The 22761-nt window shown below is 48.9% G+C and overlaps 1 protein-coding gene across 2 annotated transcripts in view; it reads right to left on the bottom strand.

Annotated features, from left to right (window-relative positions):
- Positions 1 to 22502, bottom strand: part of ANXA11 (annexin A11) — a 41211-nt gene extending 18709 nt beyond the window's left edge. Inside the window, exons 1-2 of one of the 2 annotated variants that reach the window (XM_033130439.1) lie at positions 22317 to 22502; positions 15463 to 15686 (exon numbers count right to left, since the gene is read on the bottom strand). The gene's annotated coding sequence lies outside the window, so the exon portion shown is untranslated. The remainder of the gene's footprint in view (positions 1 to 15462; positions 15687 to 22316) is intronic. The other variant, XM_033130438.1, reaches the window with a different exon arrangement.
- Between the last annotated feature and the right edge of the window lie 259 nt (positions 22503 to 22761).

Genomic DNA, 22761 nt, shown 5'->3' with positions numbered 1-22761 from the left:
GCCAGATGATGGCCAAGTGACCTTGGAGAGAGCTAGAACTGGCTACCTGCGGGTAGGCCAAAGACCCTTTCTCTTGCACACTGCGGTGTGATGGTTGAGATTCCAGTGGTGCTGACCTCAGGCTGACTCTTCTGTGGCTGGTGGAAGGTCAGCACAAAGCCCACCAGGCCCTGCCCTGGGCCTGACCCTTCGGCCAGAACCCCACACCCCTGGGATCTGAATGATGGATGGCTCAGGAACCTTCTGATGGGGGAAAGAGGAAGTCCCCTGTGAGAGAACAGATGAGCTGCAATTGTGCTCCTGCCACCTTTCTTTCTGGAGATCACCGCTATGCAGAAGCTTTGGGCACCAAAGATGCCCCCTTCCACTTCTCATCTCTTCCCAGAGCAATGAGGTCACAAGGCCCCAGCCACAGCCAGATGGGGAAAACACCCAAAACAAAACAAAACCTGGATGCTACCCTGTTCCATACCCCAAAATAAATTTCACCCAGACCGACGATTTAAATGTAACAAGTGGTCCCGAACCCCAAAGATATAAAATTAAACTTCTGCATGATAAGAAACAAATAAAAAGCCATCAAGACGAGAGAAATGACAAGTTTAGGGAAAATATTTTACAATAAGAAAAGGACCAATAATGACCAGAGAAACTCAAATGATGTGAACAGGCAATTATAGAAAAAGAACTAAAGATTAAAGATGTTCACTCATTAATATGCTGAGAATTGCCAATTAAAACCAGAGATGTCAAAAGTAAAAATGACACACTCTTTGACCCAAAAACTCGACTTCTGGAAATCTCTTTCACAGATACACCCGTGTGAGATGACATGTACACATGGATTTGACTGCAGCATTGTTACAAAACAAACTCCTAAAGGTCCACCTATAAGTGGCTGGTGAAATAAATCACAACAGAGCCATACAATGTATACTCAACTATTTTAGAATTAGCCAGCTCTCTATATGGGGATATGAAACGGTCACCATTATTAATCAAGGTATCATACCAAGCTATTTCTTTTAAAAAAGAAAACACAAACATACAAACTTAGTGATGTGTGTATATATATGCAGAGAGACCATCCCTGGAACAATAAACAAGAAACTGGGTAATACTGGTTGCCTTTCGAGAAAAAAACTGGGGGAAGAAATGAACTTACTGTTTATATATTTGCATTTTTTTTTTGCCACATGTATGTACCGACCATTTAAAAAACAACTTTAAAAAAGGCCCAATTCAGGTGGGGATTTCTGAGCTCACTGCAGGCTGTGGCTGTTCTTTCAAGATTTGAATAACTCACACAGGGTCTATTCAGTCTGAGGCAGCCCCGCTCTGGGCCTGGGGTTAGCATTATTATAAATATATCATGAGACTCGGCAACTGGTATTCCCCACCTGGGTGTTCCCCGCCTGGCCAGCCTCAGCCTGCTCCTAGGGTGATGGCACTCACCCCCATCAGGGTTTCAGAGTTCCTGGCAACAGTCAGAATCTGTCCCCTGGCAATGAGCTCTGCCCTGGAGTGCCCCATAAGCCGGGTGTAATCCCAGGTCCAAGGAGCAGTCCTTTATCCCTGGGGCTTCCCCTTTCCCCAAGAGAGCTCCAAATTTCTTCTCCTGAAACAAGTCACTTTCCCCACCATTTCTTCCTGCCTGAAATAGTTGAGTCTGTGACCCACTCCTTTCTCCTTCTGTGAGTCTCTTTAGAACCAGAAGTCCCAGGTGTGTTCTGGAGAGGTCAGGGTAGGACCGACCACCCCTTCCCTGCTCCCCACCTCCCAGGGCTGCTAACACTTGGGTTCTGGGAAATGGAGACCTGTGGTTAAATTCCTCCCTTACCTTCTGCCTGGGGTTATAACCTACTGTCATCTGGGATTCCGACAGACAGCAAACATCTCAGAGGGCTCTCACTTAGCTGTTTCATATCCCCCCATAGAGAAAGGGCCAGGGATGGACACTCCTGAACTGTCACTGCTGACCACTCCCTGGCTTGACGACAGAGGGTACCAGTACTCAACCACCTATCTGGCCACCTAACTCCACCACAACCCAGCACACATTTCCCCATGGCGTTCACAATAGGATAAAGAGGACCTCCATCAAATGAGGGTTCTAGCCCATCTCCATGCACAGAGCCCTCCAGTTTGACTTCTAATAACCCCCAGGAGAAAAGCAAACCAGCCAGAGAGCTTGGGGCAACCCACCCTGGCTCCCAGGGACTACCCAGCTATCACTCATCCTGGGAGGCTGCAAGAATCCGCATGCAGCTGACTCACAATGTCCACATTCTTCCCTTTTTTGACAATTAAGAGGTCTATTCATCATCCAGTCTTTGGGTAACTGGCCTCCACTTCTCAAAAGAAGCCACCATCAGGGCCTGTTGTTCTTGGTGAAGTCATTCCTGGGACCCCGGGGCTGCCATATCCTGGCTCAGAGGGGAGCTCAGGCAGGGCTCCCAGGGGCCCCCCACCTGCCCCTCCCAATGCCTATCCAACCCCACTGCCCACAAGAGAAGGGAGCACAGTGCAGTACAATCCAGCAGTGTGCTTTCTCTCCAGCAGCCCGGAGTATCACACCTCCTGTGCTCTCCAATGCCGTGTTCCTACTTCTGTCCTTTCACAAAGTAAAACGGTGTCTGGGTGGGGATGCTTCCCATTGCTGCTGCGATTCTGACGGGCCAGGGCACATCCCCGTTCTATGTCAGTTCTGGTCAGGCGCTCTGCCACGGTGACACAGGGCAGACAGCTGGCCTCTTTCAGGTTTGCTCCAATTCTTAGAAAGCGGGATCCGGGGAACTTCCAGTCTCTGGTCCTGCCTCCTTTGGGGCCACTGCAGCACCAACACTCCCCTTCCCTCCTCGCTGGGCCCATCTACCTGCAGCTGTGCACCTAATTACATCTAGCTGTGGCCCCTCTGGCTCCATTGGTGCTTTTCCACTTCAGTCTGCAAAACAACCATCTGCTGGGCTGTTAAAAGCCAGGCTGCTGGGTCCCTCTCGCACAAGGTCTGAATCAGGTTTGGGATGGGCCCCCAAAATCTGCATTTCCAACATGCTCCCGATGCTGCTTGACTATGGACCAGACTTTGGGTAACTGCATCATCATGCATGAGAATCACCTGAGAGCTCGCTAAAAATGCAAATGCCTGGGCCTGTCATCCTGGGCCCTTCAACCTGGATGGGCCCGGGAATCTGAAATTTAAATAGGCACCATCCCCAACCCCATCCCCAGCGATTCTGAGCTCCACACTCTAGGAAACACTCTTTCTTTGAGGTACTTGGACACTTTCCAGCTTATCCTCTCTAGCCTTTATCCCCAGCAGTAGGCTCTGTGGACAGGATCCAGAACCCGGGCGTCCCAGGATCCAATCAGAACTGAGCCGCAGGGCCCTGGGGGAAAGTTGAAAATATACAGCAGGTACATAGGGGGCTTTTCAGGGACCGTAATAGGGCCTATTCCCTAAAGCTGTGGATGAGGTCTGATAATTAAGTTCGCGAACTCATCCTAGAAAAAGTGCTACATACCTCATTGCTGAATATCACTACGGTCACCTTCGAAGTACTCCCCTTGGGAAGCTATGCACAGACGCCAGCGCCTAGTCCACCATTCAAAGCAATTTTGGGGGCTGGCCCGGTGGCTCAGGCGGTTGGAGCTCTGTGCTCCTAATGCCGAAGGCTGCTGGTTCGATTCCGACATGGGCCAGTGGGCTCTCAACCACAAGGTTGCCTCAAATCCCACAAGGGATGGTGGGCAGCGCCCCCACAACTAACAACGGCAACTGGATCTGGAGCTGAGCTGCGCCCTCCACAACTACGATTGAAAGGACAATTTGAGTTGGAAAAAAATCCTAGAAGTGCACACTGTTCCCCAATAAAGTCCTGTTCCCCTATCCCCCTCCCCCCAAAAAAAGGAATTTTGGAACTCTTTTTCTGGAATGGCCATCAGAGCTGTCCTCGTATTCCCCTTGATGTCCTGAGTGTCATCAAAATGTCTTCCTTTCAATTATTTCCTTTATCTTTGAATAAAGAAAGAGGTCATTGGGGGCCAGATCAGGCGAGTAGGGAGGGTGTTCCAATAGTAATTTGTTGACTGGTTAAAAACTCCCTTGTAGACAGTGCCATGTGAGCTGGTGCATCGTCGTGATGCAAGAGCCATGAGTTGTTGGCAAAAAGTTCCGGTCGTCTTAACTTTTTCGTGCAGTCTTTTCAGCACTTCCAAATAGTAAGCTTGGTTAACTGTTTGTCCAGCTGGTACAAACTCATAATGAATAATCCCTCTGATATCAAAACAGGTTAGCAACGTCGTTGCAACAAGTTCGCGAACTTAGTTGTCAGACCTCCGTGTACGTACACAAATATACCATTAAATTTCAAGGGCTCCACAAGGGCCCTAGCTGGAGTCCCCAAACACAGGAATATAGAAATGCTATGTTGGAAGAAGAGGCAAAAAAAATCACACAGAACAAGAACCTCACTTCCCCAGCCCACAACGGAAGATGGAGATACGGGCTGGGCTATACATCTTCTCGTGTCCTGCCTGACTTCCAGGGACATGGAAGAAAAAGGGGGGATGGGAGGCAGCACATGTGTGGGGGAAGGGGAAACCTGCACTTTCCACTCAATTTCGCTGTGAACCTAACACTGCTCTAAAAATAAATTACATTTCAAAATTAAAAAACATAAAAGGAACACAAGCACACTGTAGGGAAATTCAAACAGAACGGAAAGGCACAAAGTGAAAAGCAAAAGTCCTTCTCCCCTCCGCCCCCTACCCAAAGGTCACCACTGAGTAGCTCACAAAGCTAGGTTTGGTCAGTGTAACTGGCCATCCACATTCCTGCCTGGTGAACCCCCTGACGCTGTCGGGGAGATAAAGAGTTAGCCAGCCCTCAGCCTGTCTGAGCAGCTCCTGGCCTCTACACACCGCCCAGGCAGTGCTGGGCATTCCTCCCCACGTCGCTGTGCTGGACAGTGAGAGGCAACAACCCAGAGCAGTGCATGAATGGGGTCCCAAGCAAGACAGAAATGTGTATTTAAGGTAGTCCAGTTCCGAGAATCTCACACGGGAAAGTATCCCAGTCAGTGACCTGGAGCCAGGCCCTCGTCTCCACACATCTCGCTATCCCATGGGTGTGACTTGGGGGCTTCACCTCGCAGGGCTCTGTCCTCCTCTTGGACTTTAGGACTCCTGAGGGGGACACCTCCTTCGGTTTTTCACTCTAATCCTGTATTTATAGGCTCCCACACTGGAAGGGATCTTGAGGATTATCTAGTTTCTAACCGACTCAGTTTGCAGCTAAAATACGCCAGAGACACAGCTTACTCAAGTCACAGACACATTAGGGTGAGGGTCTGTGCTAGAACTCGGCCTGTTGAGAACAGAGCTGCCTTCCTTCCCGTAACAGGGCCATGTTGCAGAACCTGTGACCATTTCAACCTGAGCTGGTTGGCTTGTTTGGTGGTCCCAGTCAGCCCTGCCGTTGGTTGGTGACCTACTTTAAAACCCCTCCTCCAAGGGCAAAAGGAAGACAGCGCAGGAACTGTGCTTTGAACTGGGGTTGGCCAAGACCATTTCTCATGCCTGGGAGGTTCCAGAAACCCTCAGGAGTCTCAGCTCCCCATACCTATGGGGAAGGGAGGAGGGAAGCCCAAGCTCTGCCATATACAGTCATTCAAAGTCTGGCTCAGACCTAACCTGGACCCGCATCCCCAGCTCAGTCTTCCAAGCAGTAACAGGCTGCGTGATGTACAGCTCAGTGCTTTCTGAACTGTGTTCTGCGGCACCAGCTTGACCTCTTGCAAGTTGAGAATTTACCAGCTACCCAGTTAAATAAGGAAAGAGATTAGTGTCCAAAACTTTTGGAAAATGCTGCCTACTACATCCCCTTCCAAGAAAGTGCCAATTCATTATAGTATAATAAAGACTCTGAGAAGTCCTGTAACAAAGGAGCTTGCTTAACTTTAAGTCAAATTTCCCAAACTTATTAGGCAATAATAATAATAATTAACATTTATTAAATACTTATTATGGACTGGGCACTGTGTTAAGTGTTTTACATGGAATTTAACTTTACAACAACTCTAAAAGACAAATAATAAGATCATGATCCCCATATTAGAGATAAGGAAACAGGTGTGGAGAGATTATGGAACTTGTGCGAGGTTCCAGCAGGTTAAATGAGCCAGAATTCCAATCCAGGCAGTCAGGCTCCAAAACCCATGGCTTTCACCCCTGCTTTACTTCCTCATGGAGCCCACCGGCCCCAGAAACTTGTATTTTAAAGACTGAAACTTTAAAAACACTAACTGGAACAGCAAGGGTTTAGGACTCAGGATGTCAGGTTTCACTATGATCCCAGGTACTTCACTCAAGGCAGTGGAGGGCGGTGGGAAGAACATGAACTCTGAGGCCAGACTGCCCACCTTCAAATCCCAGCGCTCTCCACTAGGGGTGTCTTCGGCAGGTTACTTAGCCTTTCTGGGCCTCAGTTTCCCACATCTGTAAAATGTGAGTGGTAACCATTTAATACCAAACACATTCTGATATCACTTAATCTCTCATCATATCAATTTCTCCAATATAATTGCTCAAAATAGCAAACAGGATTAAAGGGTCCCAGAGGACCCTGGGCCTTTTGGTAATAGTCAGGATGAGAAATGTGGCGGCAGGGAGAGGATGGGGTGGGGTGGGGGAGTAACAGGAGAGGTGGGAGAGTCGGGACAGTATGAAGGGCAGAGGATGGGAGGTGTGGAATGGAGTCTGCCAGCTCCTTCTCCCTCACTAGGCCCAGCCCTGTACCAGCAGGTCCTGCACATGGCTGTGTCGGATTTCCCGACGTCCCCAAGGAGAAACCACCAACAGGAAATGGCAATGTTTTCTTTCCATCCCCTCCGTGTCCCTGGGTGCCCAGAGGCTGGTCCAAGTTCCAGGAATGGGGAAAGCAGGAAGCAGAGACAAGAAGCTGACTGTGAGGGGAGGTTGTGGGGAGGGGGGCAGGGGATCTTTGAAAAGGCCTCTTGGAAAAGAAACCTGCCTGGGAAGGACTGGCAGAAGCAGGGCCTCGGTCTGCACAAAGCTCCAGTCCTATGGGCACCCCAGACCTTGTTGTCAGGACAGCCAGCCCTCCGTATCCACAGATTCCGCATCCACAGGTTCAACCAACAATACAGTATAACAACTACGTCCATTGTATTAGGTATATAAGTAATCTAGCGATAATTTAAAGTATACAGACAGATTGCATAGTCTATACGTAAGCACGATGCCATTTTATATAAAGGAATTCAACAGCCTTGGATTTTGGTATCTGTGGGGTCCTGGAACCAACCCTCTGTAAATACCACCTATACGTCTACTCTGAGCCCTCCCCCCTGACAGAAACCATGTTCTCTCCTCTCAGCTGCCTGTCCAGACCAGGTCTTTGGAAATGAGAAGGGGAGGGACCGAGGCAAGAAGGACCACTTTTACATGCACACAGATTCACGCAAGGTCTCTCTACCGACCCCTCCACAGCACAGCTCCCTGGCAAACCTGGCTCATTGCTGTTCATGGGGAGACTGCCCTTTGCCACCTGCCCACACCAAACAGGCTTCCAGAAGATCCAACACTTAGTCCTTGTAGACACCAAGGTTCTTGTGAGAAGCCAGTAGCAGCAACAGAGAAAAGCCCCTCATCCAAGTCCTAAGTTCAAGGCATAGTCAGGACAGAAGAAAACACTCCCCTTCCCCTAAAGTAAAAGGAAATTGTGGGCTGTGTTTCTAAGTGCAGTTCAGACTGGGGAGACAGGTCTGTGTCTTTGTTTCACCACTTCCGATGCGGGAAGCTGCTCCCAATCACACCACCTGATCAGAAGGGGCTCCTCCCAGGACCCGCCTGAGAAACAAAGTAGGAGGGACCAGCAGGTGTAAATCAAGCACAAGTGCGAGAGGCAGAGCCCTACCTGCAGCTTACACTTAGCTCTCAAGTCCCTCCATTTCCTGCAAAGTCCAACCCACGTGCCATTTCCCCAGCATCACCTCGGCCCACAGAGGTGCCCCACACTCCAAGCCCCACAGCAGTTACTGTCTGTACAACGCAAACTCTCCATGGCTCAGTTGGAAGAGAACTACTTGGGGAACGCCTTCTCTGAACCCCTCCCTCGTCCGGGTGAGGGAAGGGGAGTCTGAGTGGCTCATCTCAGGTCACACAACCTACGTAAGCATCGTGACACTGAGTCTCAGAAGGTCCAACTCCAGATTCTCTGCAGGACCTTCTACCACCCCAATTACTGTCTCTCCCACATTCTAAACCAGTTCCCCCATCTCAGCACAACCCACACTCCCCACCAAGAGCCACAAACATCACAGGACAGTCACAAGAGACTTCTCGGCTTTGCCGTATGGATTCTACCCACAGACCGCAGCTCTGATATCACCTTCTAACAAGGCTGCTGGGCAACCAGGGTGACACACAGGGTTTAGAGTACAATGACAATGATTCTAGTCCTAGCCCTACCACTTGCTGGCTGTGTGACCTTGGGCATGTTGCTTGACTACTTTGGGCCTTTCTCCTTACCTATAAAACTGGGGAAAATACATCCATCTTACGATGTGGCTGTGAGGATCGAATGCACTGATACACACATATAAAGTTATTCACCATGTCGCTTATTAGCATATAGTAGGTACTCAGTTAATTTTAACTTACTCCCTAGGACCTATTAGCCTGGGAGCTAAGGTCTGGGTCCTAACTCCGCCACTTACGACCTTCACTGACAACCTAACCTCTCTGGACTTCCAATCTGTCTGGAAAGATATAACCCACCCATTTACCTTGGAGTTACTGTGAGGAGTTAATAAAGTAAGAGCAGGAAAGACCTTTGTAAAGTATGGACAATTCTCTTCACTCTGTGACCAGCTCACCCAGTATTATTCTCTCCCACGTGGCCAAAAAGGGCAGGCTCTGCTGTTCGGAGAGGAAAAAAAGAGTCATCATAGATCCTGGGCATGCACCCAAACTTGTTCTATCGGTAGTCCAGCCTACACGGGGGTGGGGGGTGGGTGTGGGGGGTTCAGTGCAGTGTTGGGAAGGAGTGAGGGGGAGGGGAGGGCATTTCAAAGCCCAAGATCAAGGCAACATCTGGGTCCTTGACTAGGTCCCTCAAAAATATCCCAAAATAGGGCTGGCCCAGTGGCTCAGGCGGTTGGAGCTCCATGCTCTTAACTCCGAAGGCTGCCGGTTCGATTCCCACATGGGCCAGTGGGCTCTCAACCACAAGGTTGCCAGTTTAACTCCTTGAGTCCCACAAGGGATGGTGGGCTCCGCCCCGTTACTAAGATTGAACATGGCACCTTGAGCTGAGCTGCCGCTGTGCTCCCGGATGACTCAGTTGGTTGGAACGCAGGCTCTCAACCACAAGGTTGACAGTTCGATTCCTCGACTCCTGTAAGGAATGGTGGGCTGCGCCCCCTGCAATTAGCAATGGCAACTGGACCTGGAGCTGAGCTGTGCCTCCACAACTAAGATGGAAAGGACAACAACTTGACTTGGAAAAAAGTCCTGGAAGTACACACTGTTCCCCAATAAAGTCCTGTTCCCCTTCCCCAATAAAATCTTTAAATGAAAAATTAAAAAATTTAAAAAAAAAATCCCAAAAGACAGCCCATACCCTTTACCCCCAGAACCTGTTACCTTACATGACAATAGGGGCTTTGCAGATGTGATTGAGATGGGAAGATTAGCCGAGATTATCCAGGTGGGCCCAATCTAATCACATGAGTCCTTTCCTGGCTGTGTTAAGGAGGAAAAGAAAGAATAAGGAGAAACAAGGATGAAAGGAAAAGATAACAAGCATGAGCGGGACTCCATCCGTGGAGGAAGGGGCCGTGAGTTGAGAAAAGCAGATGGCTTCCAGACGCTGGAAAAGACAAGAAAACGGAATCTCCTCTAGAGCCTCCAGAAAACAAACAACGCTGCCAATAAGCACTGGGAGACCCATGAGACAAAACTGCAAGACACGAAAGTCATGGGGTAAAATGGTACCGTGAGTGGCAAACAGCAGGGTGGTTCCTCAAAACATTAAACATGATGCAACAATTGCACTTCTGGGTATATATACCCAAACGAACTCGAAGCAGGGACTCATATTTGTACACCCGTGTTCATAGCAGTATTATTCACAACAGCCAAAATGTGGAAATAACAGATGAACCGATAAAATGTGGTAATATACGTAACAGAATATTATGTGGCCTTAAAAAGGAAGGACATTCTGACACATGCTATAACATGGATGAACCTTGAAGATATTATGTAAGTGAAAAAAGCCAGTGTTAAAGAAAAAAAACCACAGGCCCAAAATGGCACCACTAGAAGCCCATGATAATAAATCTAGATTTAATACCTGGTCTAATCGCACTTTCAACCCCTCACTGAGACATAATCATAATCAACAGGTCAGGAGTTTTCTGGCCAACATGAAGGAGGTAATGTCACGTGGGGCCTCTCCACACCCACCAACCACCCCCACCATAGAAAGAGGCAATCTGCATGATAAAAACCCCTTCCATTTTCTTCCCCCAAAGAAAAGATGTCCAGGTCCAAAAATAATCCTTTCTTTTCTTAATAGCTCCCTTGCCTCACCCTTCTCCCTCTAAAAACCTTCCATTTGGTACAACCCCTCAGAGCACCCTTCTAGCTACTAGTAGATGGGATACTGCCCGATTCACGAATCACTCGCTTAATAAAGCCAATTTTAGATCTTCCAATTTACTCAGTCAAATTTTGCGTTTTAACACCAGTCACAAAAAGATAAATACTCTATGATTCCACTTTCACGAAGTACCCAGAGTAGTCAAATTGAAACAAAAAGTAGAAGGGTGGTTGCCTGGGACTCGGGGTGGGGAAATGGCCAGTTACTCTTTAATGGGGACAGAGCTTTAGTTTGGGAAGATGAGAAAGTTCTGCAGGTGGATGGTGGTGATAGTAGCACAACAAAGTGAATGTACTTAATGCCACTGAACTGCACCCCTAAAAATGGTTAAAATGGTAAATTTTATGTTACATATATTTTACCACAAAAAGGTTGTGATTTTAAGCCACTAAGTTTGTGGTAATTTGTTATAGCAGCAATAGACAACGAATATAAAGTTGCCACTGCTTCTCTCCTTCCCTCCAGATCCTTCCATGGTGCCCTCTTTGAAAAGGTCTCTGCTCTCTTTGTATAAGAGATCTATGCACAAGTCGCCCTAACTCTGAAAGCTTTCTTTGACATGAAAAGTAATAAACCACCAAGACCACAAAAAAAAAACCAATCCCAACTGAGAAAGGAGACATCAGGAGCTCACCTTTCCTGCATGTCTGGGTATAAGAGCTCAGGAAAGCTTTGCTCACCTGCACTATCAGTCAACATGAATCATCACGCTGAGACTCAGGGCTGTAGGGTCTCAAAAGTTCTGTGTGACCAAGCCTGACACACCCAGCCATGTGACCAGGCCAGACACACCCAGCCAGCCATGTAAATACTCTAGGGAGGGAAAAGGTCTGATCTGCACAAGCTGGGCAATCACACCCAGTCAGCCAGGACCTGAGGTCACTCAGCCCTAGAGATGACTCAGTTCATTGCCACCCACCCCGCCTCCACTCTCATTTCACAAATGGGGAAACTAACAACCTGAGAGGGGGAAGTGACATGCCAAGGTGACACAGCAAGATCCTAACAAGTCTGGCCCAGGACCCCCACCTTCTGCCCCCAAGCCGAGAAGAGCTCACTGTCCACAAGGCAAGACACCAGCCAATCCCTGGGTTTTTACCAACATCTGTAGGGGAGGTTTTAAGGGGCCTGGAGTCTACACAACTTTAGGGGCCCTTTTTAAGAAATCAATACATAACAACACTTTTTGGCAAATTTTACAAAACCACAAGACTTTGTGAATTCACTCCCAGGGCCTTGGAAGGGCCATAAACCCAAGAAGGCGGGCAGGCCTGAAGCTGAACTTCTGTTAGCTTCAAAGCAATTCCATCTCTCAGCTAGACTCCCAGTGGACACAGGCGGAAAAAAACAAAGTCCTCGCTTGCTCCAGGATCTCCCTTCAGCCAGAGAAAGAAACACAATAGGGCCATTACAGGAAAATACCCACGAGCCATTCTGTGGACCTGTTTAAAAGCCATTCCCAGACGAATGAGATAAAGCTGATCAGGTAATTCCATCTTTGGGAGCTAAGGAGGGGTGGCACGAGTGTCTAGAAAACCATTTCTCCCCAAAACTCTCCTGGGCATCTCTCTCTCTCACCTGTTAAATGAGTGGGGCTGGGAGGGACCCACATTGTCTACTTCTGCTGCCCAGAACCTGGCGCTCTGCGAAGGTATTGTATTTTGTAGTTCACAAACATTTATTTCTTTGTGGGGAGGGGCGGGGCTGCAAAAGAGATTCTCCGACTTGATTTTTTTAAATGGAAAAATAGGAGACCTGCCAACAAGGGTCCTACATTTCTGGGTGGTGACACACAGCTATGGCTATAGCAGCTGCCCCCTTCAGCCAGGTGTGCCTGCTTCAGCTGCCCACTGTCCCTACATGGGCTGTCCCTGCAGGCACCTGTATTTGTAATCAAAGATTTGAATAGATGTTACTTGGGGCTCTGCCAGTTAAGATGCATGAGCCATCTCACCTCCATAGGAAAGTCTGTCACAGATCTTCTCTCACAACACACTAGGGAGAGAGGGATGGTGGGTAAGACTAAAGATCTAAAGGCAGCAGGGAGTCAGCCCCCTGCCCTCTACCAGGGAGGCCCTGAGAGGCCATCACCCCGCCCTCTATTTATTCCAACTCCCAGTGGCGAGGCACCCTGCACTGTCGACGTAAGAAATGTCCAACCTGTAGAGAATTTTTATAGGAGTTGATTTGAGCCAAACTGACAACATATGGCAGGGAGCAAGATCCCAAATACTCTGGAGAATAATAATACGTTTGCAGCTTCTTTTATGGATTTAAAATTAAGGATGGAAGTAAGGAAAGTTACGTGGAGGTGGGGGAAAGCAAAACGGGATCAGATTACAGGATAGTCTAAAGTTACCTGATCTGGAGGGTGGTTACAGGTTAAAGGTGTGTTAACTCTAGGTGCACAGAAACAATGGACGGGGCTTCCTTAAACCTTTCACTAAAGAAGTGATAGGCCTGGGGTGTCACTACTCATGACCTGCCTGGTTAGGAAGTTACGGTCAGATCACCCTGTGCAGTTACTTTCCATAGAACGCTTTGTTTCATCCACAGCACTTCCTGAGGGCTGCTCTTCTCATGGTGGCAAGATCCCCAGCCAGCCTTGCACGACTGGAAGCTGAAAATAAAGCCCCACCAGAGCTGACAGAACACACTGGAAGAAAAGATTCTCTTTCAGATCTCAGGCATGGGCTGACCCCTGTGCAGGTGGGATCCTAAGCTCTGCCAAAGTGTCACTCTCCCCACCCAAGAGTGACACTGTGCCATGGCAAGAAAATGGAAGGTTCCCGGAGGTATATGTGTGATGGAAAAAAATTGCAGGAAATGCCTGTTGTAGCTCAGCCAAGCCGAAACCTCAGCACTTTGCCTCTTTAGGACTTTTGCTCAGAGAGCCCCTCTACCTGGTCTGTCTTCCTGTCTCCTTTAAGCCTTCCTTAAGCCTCTGTCACCCTGGCCTTCTTTTATGCCAGATGGAGCCCCACCTCTTTCAGGAAGCCCACCTTATTTCTCCACTCACAATGATTCTCCTTCCTGGAGCTTCCCAGCACTTGGCCTAAAATGTTCTCTATGCTCTCTAGTGTTCTAATAATATTCCTATTTTTTCAATACCTATGATAGGTACACATATTACCTCATTATACACCCCTCGTTAACTTTCACAATGTTGCTACAGGATAGGTGTTGCCATCTCGAGGGAACTAAGGCTCGGAGATCATCACCAAAAAGCAAGAGTTAGACACCCAACCAGTACCAGAGCCAGAATTACTTTTGCCGAGGCCTCCCAGTGAATCCGTGCCCAGACTATAGGACAGCTCTCCTCCTCCGGCCACCAGCCAGTACAGGGCTAGCACAGCGAGGTCCGCGACACACCCCGACAGGACACCAGTGGACCCTGATTCATCTCTCCCACACCCTGGGTGGCATCTGTTCTGACGGCCACTTTTGCTAGAGCTTCTGGTACGTAGGCTCCAGGAATTCTGGGGGCAGAGGACACTGGGACATTGCCCTCCCCACCCCCATGCCAAGGCAGGACCTCAAAGGTGTAACGAACATCCCTAACTCTAGGAAGCGGGGAGGTGGCCCTAATCTCTGCAGGGACTTTCCTCGTGGGGCTCTGCCTCACCGCTGAATTGTGGGTCACACATGCCATTAAGCCACAAAACAAGTCAGGTTGCCCCAGGGCATCACTCCACCAACCATGACCGTGTTTTCCCAGGCACTGAACAAAAACCCCACAGTAGGTGCTGTGAAACATTCAACTCCCCAGCCACATGCCACGGATTAAGAATAGCTGAAGCCTACATCAGTCATTAGCCAAGCAGAACCTCAGACACTACCTTTCCAGGGCTGCACCTGGGGCTGCCCAGCCTGGAGAAATCTGGGCAAAACTGGCTGGGGGACTGGCAATGAGGCAGTGTCTAGGCCCACCTAAGGGACTGAACTTGAGCAAGGAGACTCTGAAAGACACCTCTTAGAAATAAAAAGTCAATTCGCACTGGCATCTGGATCACACAGGAATTCTACAACGCTGGAGCTGGAAGGGGCCTTCGTGAAATCATTTGGTTCAAATGGCTCATTTTCCTGAGGTGGGAGTCCAGGCCCCGAGAGCAGAGGGGCCTGCAGAGGTTCAGGACTGGCTGGGGCAGGACAAACACTAGAGCCATGTTTCTCCCCTTCCAGGCGGATGCATTTGGCCCCGGAGGCTCCCCTCCACTCAGCACACTTCTGGGCTCCACTCCACCTTCCCGCTGGAGCATGGACTTGGGAAATGAAAAGGCCGACCATCAGCCCCAGCTCAGTTCAGGGCTCAAACGGCCTCTGCCTCCAAGCTCTACCCGAACTAATCATTTGTGTGCAATGTCTGGAGTTGAGGGAGGCAAGCTGAAGGGAGAAAGCACAGCAAGATACTCCCCATCCCAAAGCTGGGTCTTAGAGGGGCCCCCCAATCCCATGGGGACTGTGAGATCAGGAGGTGGTTCCAAGTGGCAGAATGTGTGGCTGCCAGACCTGACTACTGGGAACAGCCTGGAAGCAGCGAGGACTCTCAGCGCAGCAGCAGCAGCTTGCCAGTTTCTTCACCAGCCCACAGGATCAGAGGCCACCATGCCTTGCACTACCGGCTGGCTCTCCACTGTCACGAGGCACCATTCCCACATCCTAAACTGAGGAATACTGGCTTAGCCGATGGCAACACTGACAAGCACAGCAGTAGCTTCAAATTAAGGACAGCAATGGGCAGTGTTCTAGAAACTTCTAGTTGTCCCCCTTACCTCTTGCTTCTATAACAGAACACTAACTGTAGCCTGGCACGTGGAAGCTCCAAATAAGTACTATGTTTCGGAGCCTCCCTGGCAGCCAAGCAAGGGCCCTGTCATGGAGATGTGAAAGTCAGCTGTCCTGGACCAGGCAGGTAAGGGAAATGCCGCAAATCAGGAAGAGCAGTGCAACCCAAAATGTGGTCCTCAGACTGGCGGCATCAGCACAACTTGGGTACCTATTAGAAATGAAAATTCTCAAAAAAAAAAAAAAAGAAAGAAAGAAATGAAAATTCTCAGGCCCCACCACACACCACCTACATCAGGACCTTTAGGGGTGAGGTCCAGTAATCTGTGTTTCACCAAACCTTCCAGGTTGTCCTCATACATGTTCGAGTTTAAAAACCATAGCCCTAGAGAATGCTGGGAGCAACTTTACATATGTACATATAGCGTGTGGTGCCTGGACAACTTCATGGAACAGACACTTATTAACCCTGAACTCCCAAGTTCTGCAGAGAGAGAGAAGCACCTCTCTTCATTCATGACTGAATTTGAACCCTAATGCAGGCGGGTGGGGATGAGGAATGATGAGAACATTAACCAAGACAGCAGAAATCAGGAAAAAAATGACAACCAAGTACAATAAATAATAAACAGAAAACAAGATGCAAGGAGCAAAATCAAGAATATCCGGTCTGTGAACAGTCTGAATTCTCTACCAAAGACACAGCTACTACATTCAATATGCTACCATCATTGTCTTCTGATGTCCTTTCTCCCTCCCCTGCCCCAGTCACATGCTGATTGTAGGAGAAACATTTTTTTTTTTTAAGTGAGTAAGAAAGGTTAAAAATTAAGGGTTGGGCAAAAACATATTATATAAACACGGAGAAAAACTACAAGTGGAAAGAATAGCATGAACAATATGTTGAGGACTTTTCAGTAATACTGCCTCAGCAAGCTGAGGGGTTTTTTCCAGCCATTTTTCGGCCATTTACCTTTATCTGGAAAAACAGAACTTGAAAAAAAAGATTTAGACATCCCAGTCCCTTTAAACAGTTATGTGACTTAAAACACAATCACATAGGACCCATGGCCAAATACATCTGATATTTGGCCATAGGTCCTTTTTGTGTACTGTTTTGTCCTATCTCTTGGGAAACAGAGAAAGTCCATCTTGCTACCACAAAATGAGGAAGGAAACATAATTGCAAGTCAGAGTAGTCTATGTCCTTGGATCTAAAGGAAGCAGGAACCACAAAGGGAGGGAAGAGGCCTGTCCCCTGGGGTTTGCAGGCAAATATTCTACCCATCCGTCTAAAAAATCTGCTTAGAGGGGGAACACTGTGACAGTCAAGGAGGGGGAGCTCGAGAGCTGAGAAACAGATGGGGAAAACCCAATTACTACGTACTCCACATAGGCCTGAAGTGAAACTAAAGGCGCACGGCTGGCCAGCTTCTAACTGACTGACGCCTACCTCTAAATTTCTAAGCCTTTCAGTTACTGTCATAAAATGCACTTATTTATCAGTTTGGGGACTGTAAAGCAGGGATTCTCCCAGATTCTTGGCAATCTATTCTCCTAAAACATAGATAATATGAAATTTAAGGCCAAAAGCACTAAGTAAGCAACAAGTGACACCAGGTACAATCCAAAGACAAGCTTGATAAACCTGCATATATCGAATACGAAGGCCGAATTCACCAAGCTAGAACAAATGTTAAGTAGAGCCTGACTGAAAAAGAAGATTACAGTGAGAGTTTTTGATACACTTCTCAGAATCTGACAGATCAATAAGCAAGGATAGAGAGGGCAAGCTCGAGGTAACAGGAATCTCTAGTCTGTGTCCCACAGAGAATACATAGTCTTCTTTCATGTCCATCAAGCCTTTCAATATTGATCCTGTAGTTGGCCACAAGGAAAATCTTAATACAGCCCATTAAAAAGAGAGTTTGCTGATAACATTCTACTAGTCATAACTCAATAAATATAATGGTCAACAATAAAACATGATCATGCTGCATCCCCTACAAAACTACTCATAAATTCAGGACCCCATCTTCTAAATAATCCTTAGATCAAAACTTATCTATATAATAACCAGAAAGCAATGAAAAGGTGAACATTTCATACAAAAGTCCAGTAGCTAGAGCTGTATGTAAAGGAAAACGTGGAGCTTTATATGCATTTTAAGTTAAAATAAGTGACGAAAAATAAACAAACTAATTTATATATTAAAAGTAGAGCAATAAAATATGCAAAAAGTAAGAAGGAATGACTAGAGATAAAGGTAGAAATTCATGACCAACAAACACAAAAAAAGTAGAAAGGATACAAAACATTCTCTCTCTCTCTCTATATATATATATATAAATATATTTAAATTCCAGCATTTCCAGTTAGAATCCTATTCATAGTATCTAGTAAAGACATATTACAAGCTCTGTAATCTGTCCCTAATTTGGAAACCTTAATATCAGAAAAATGTCAACTTTTCCTTATAAATAAATACATTCAATGACATTCCAATCAGGATCCTATAGGTTGTGTACTCCAACACTGTTCCAAGTTGTAAAAATAGTCAACGGTCTCAATATCCATCAATAAGGGAACAGCTGAATAAATTATGGTACATCTGAACATTACACATAGAACATTCCACAGCTGCTATTGACCTGGAGAACAGTGACCTGGAGTTACTGTCCATGATAAATTAATCAAAAGCACAAGCTACATCGTGTGTTGTACAGCGTGAATCCATTTGGTGAAACACGCAGGTACCTGCGTCAATGCGACATGGAAAGAGACAGAGCGGCACCCACACTGCTAACTTCTGGGGTACAATGGGAGAATGGGTGGAGGAAACAGAAACGCTCCTGAAGGCACTGCTCCTCCAGCACCACCCAACCTTCCTCCTCCCCTTCAAAGCCCACATCTTCACAGCCTAACTACACCCAGCTCCTCACCTCCTGCTACTCCCCCACCCATTCATTCCATCTGGCTCCACAAAAATAGCCACAGCTAAGGTGCCCAATTTTCTCCACGTCACTTCACGGCCACCGCTGGCCACTCCCTCCTACTGAAGCAGGCTCACCTGGCTTCTGTGTGGGACTCTGTCTGAGTTTTCCTCCCCACCCTCAAACTGCTCTTTTTCTGGATCCTTTATTGGCTCATCTTCCTTTACTCAGCTGTTCCAGGTAAGTTCCTCAATCTCACCAAGCCCTTGGTATGAGATGCAACCTAGACAAAACTGTTCCTCTAGCCAGGACCCCTCCTGCCTACTTGGTATCTCCAAGCCACCTCAAACACAACATGTCTAAAACTGAATCCATGATCTCCCTCGCTCCGGACCTGTTTCTCATCCAGTGTCCCATGTCTCGGGCATGTAGAGGAACAGCCTAGGGTGGGTGGGCGTGGCCTCTGCTTTTGTGCACACAACATGGGGCTAGGCAAACAGTGGGTACTCATTAATGCTGAGTTCAACAGAAACATGCCTTGTCACCCACTTCCTAAAAATAGCCATGACCTTTTTTAGGTGGACAGAACAAAGTCACATCTGCTATCACCAGCCCTCCCACATACACACCCTTTTCCCGGGTTGCCACTCCTAGGGCTTAATCTGCCATCTGCTCCCTCCACCTCCCAATTCTCAGCCTCTGGGCTTTCTTCTTCTCTCCCCTCACTCAGACTGTTCCTATCTCACTGTCCTCTAAGCTAGCCTCTCCCCATGCTCCAGGTGTACGAGGTGGGGAACACCTGACTTCCCTCTGAATTTCGGAAGTGATTCCTCCCTTTGGTTCTGCTAAGGCCGTGGTAACTTCAGGAGTACAAGCCCCTGGAAGACTAGACACTAAGGGATCGCAGAGACAGGTGTCAACCACCTGCACATGACACCCCCAGCTTCAAGGTTCCTTGCAGTGACACACCCAAGATATCACCACTGTCATCACCACCCCTAATTGGTCTCAAACCCCTTTAACAAACATGTTCTCACCAGACTCTGCAAACAATCATTGGAGGTAAGCATTTCACCATCCAGAACACGGGGAGCCTAAGTGGCTCCATGGCTTGTCCCAGGTCACCCAGCTCAGATGAGCTATCGCCTGACACCTTGGTTGCCCTCACCCATTAAGTGCTCACATCAGTGTAACATGGTCAGCTGTGGTTCGAGTCACACTGTTCAGGCTGTCCTGTTACGATCCCCCTAAATAAAACCACCATGTGACATCAGACCTTTATTTCACAGGGTACAGGAGTCAGGGTCAGTAGGCCAAATGTGGTACGGTTTCAGTGGTTGTTAGAAAGCGCCACTGATTTTCAACAACTCCTTTTAAAAGTCCAATTTCCCACCAAGGAAACCAGTTTCTTCCTTTCCCCTAAAAGCTTTCCTATCTAGAGACCACTCAAATTCCTGACGTTCTGGGGCAATGAGATCAGAGGGTGTTATAAGGGAAAAATCCAGAGAAACCTGAGTATGCATGCTCGGCTGTGATTATGTAACACACCCACATACACTCTCCCCCACGTGCCCTCATGGGACCAAGTGTCAGGAACTGCTTCAGGCTTACCGGGAGAAGATGGCAGCTAAAAAGACAGAAGGAGGGAGAGCGCCAGAAAGGCCCTGGGACCCCTGGACATCCAGCACGCAGCACAGGTTCCGTTTCTACACTCACTTCCTGCCCACATGGACTTCCCTCCCCCTCCCCCCATATTCTGCAGTGAATTCCCAAGAACCCATACTAACCTATTCTGACGCAATTCTCATTCCTTTATCCCAAACTACCCATCCTCCTCCAAATCACGTGACCAAGGCATCACTAATCTATCTTGGCCTTCTAGGAACAGCCATCCAGGATGAGCCCTGTCTGTCATCCTTGCCCTGGCTACATAAAGCAGTCAAAGGGCCGCCTATTTGGCATCTCAGCCAGCTCCTACTCCCACCTCTCAGTCTGGACTCATGTCCATCTCCATGTCTAATATTTTAACAACAGGAAAACTTACTTCCCTGGCCTGCCTCTCAATTACCTAACATCTGCTGGGCACTCACATTAGGCAAGGCCCATTCTGGGTGCTGTGAGACCGAGACATGAGTAAGAAACAGCCCCCACCCTCCAGAGACAAAAGACAGAGCAAAGTCCCGTGGCCATACAAATACTACGCCCATCGAGAAGTGGGTTAGTACCAAAGGACTGGAGGAGAGCTGCACGGGCTCAGTGTCTTGTCCCTTCCTGCTGTGAACAGGCACCTGGATGGTTCCTAGGAGAGTGGTGAATAATGGGCAGAAATGGGGGAAGGAGAGCATTCCTGACGGGTGGAACAGCATGAGCTAAGACAGAGGGACGGGTCAGGAGAAGAGCAGTTCAATTTGGCTGGACCTTCGGCTGCATGAAGGGAGTGACAGCTATTATTAGTATTATAGTTGATATTCACAGTTGTTTCCTTGCACCAGGCCCTGCTGTAAGCTTTATGTCCACTCTGGGTGACATCCACCTGGATCACACAGGCATGGTATAACAGTCACCACCTGTTCAGGTCAGTGCCTGAGCTCTACAGTTATTAAATATATTAACTCATTTAATCCTCACAATTACCCTGTGAGGTAGGTATTGTTATTAAACCCAATTTAAAGATGAGGAAACCAAGACTAGTAAGAGACAAGATTAGGGAGGGATGCAGAAGCCCGAGTTAGCACCCAATGCCAGGGTAACATATTGCCCTGGCCTCTCTGTGGACCACCTTACATCACTGAAAGTGCCTTGAGGGAAGGGTAGCTATTAATCCTCCTGGAAGTCTCAACAATTGACTGAGCAAGGAAGGACTGAAGGAACTTAATGAGAGCCAGTTAGTGGTGAGCAAGGTAACATGCCCTGCCTGTCCAGCTCCTGGACTCAGCAGGGCATAGGCTCACCCCTCACAGCACTACTAGTGCCCAGGTCAGGGCAGCTGGGAACAAAGTGAAGGGTGGGGAGAGACAGAGCAGCTAGGTACCTCAATACCCAGGGTCTGTCCTAAAACACCCCCCTCCACAGAAAAGTCACTGATCAGAGGGATGGGGGCAGAAACACCGCAGGCAGACTGTTCCCCACTTAGGCGAGCACTGCCTAGCTTAACTTTTGCCCCCCAAAGTCTCTATGTGAGGAACTTCACAACACTCCTTTAAGACAACAGACTGGGTTTCTACCTTGTTAAGCCTTCAGGGGACATAAAAGTCCAAGAATCCATCCCTGAAACCCTCTCAGGGCTGAAGATGGGGGAAAGCAGAGAGAAGGTAAACTTATTGGTGAACATAGGACCTGGATGAACCCCACATTCCCCAAATAAAGTGCCTTACAAACAAACTCCAACAGTACCAGCTACCAGGAATTTGTGTCCTCCCAGGTCTGGGGAAAAGTTCCTGAAGGCAGCCTTCTCTACTAGCTCTCCTAGGTACAAGCCTTTCCCGGAAGGGCACACACACAACACTCGAGAACTCGGCTGGGTCAGAGGGGACCAGGCGACCGGCCATGGCCCACACCAGCTAGTCGCCTTCTGGTCGCGGGATCACCAGGTCCCAAGCCGGCCCAGGCCCGCTGAGTCCGACCCCGGCTGCACAGCACAACCACGTGACCCTGGCCATGGGGGCAGTCCCCGCTGTAGATCGAGCTGATGCAGGCCGATGCAGCCCGTCCGGGACCAACCGTCCGGGACCAGCCAGACAGCACCCCCCCCCCGCCCCGCCCCGCGCCTCCTTGCAGTGCAACCAGGAAGCCGCAGGGCCGGGCCGGGACGGGGCAAAGGGGTTAGTCCCAGGCCTCAGCAGCGGGGATCGCGGCGCACTGCCGCTGCCCAGTCCCGTGTCCTCGGTTGGCTGGGGACCCTCACTCACCTGGCCACTGGCCACAGGGTAGGGGGCCGCGAGGAGCGAAAAGGGACGCGGGCAGCAGCAGCTCTCTCCGCCGGCGTTCCGGGAGCGGCGCCTTTGATCGACGTGGAGCTCTGTCCCGTTCCGGCTCTCGGGACACTCAGGGCACCGGGAACACTTGCGACCTGGGGGCGCAGCAGCCACCAGGGCAGGGCAGGAGGAGGAGCCAGCTGGGAGGAAAACTCCCGGAGCGCGGCGGTCTGAACGCACCCGGGGCGGAGCGTTCGTTCCAGGGGCGGGACCGGGGGCGCGTGGGGCGTGGCCTGAGCTCGGTCCCGCCTCCAGGTGAGAACCTTCCTGGACCAGAAAGCGGAGAGCCGCCTCCTGGAGCTGGGTGATGGAAGCTGCTGGCCTTCCAGCGACCAGTGGCCCGAAGCGCCTTGAGGTCGGCATGGAGCCCCTTCTTCCC

Source organism: Rhinolophus ferrumequinum, chromosome 16 (assembly GCF_004115265.2).
Source record: "Rhinolophus ferrumequinum isolate MPI-CBG mRhiFer1 chromosome 16, mRhiFer1_v1.p, whole genome shotgun sequence".
NCBI classification, from domain to species: Eukaryota; Metazoa; Chordata; class Mammalia; order Chiroptera; family Rhinolophidae; genus Rhinolophus; species Rhinolophus ferrumequinum.
The sequence above is the reverse complement of the archived record's forward strand: the minus strand, read 5'-3'. Positions and strand labels throughout refer to the sequence as shown.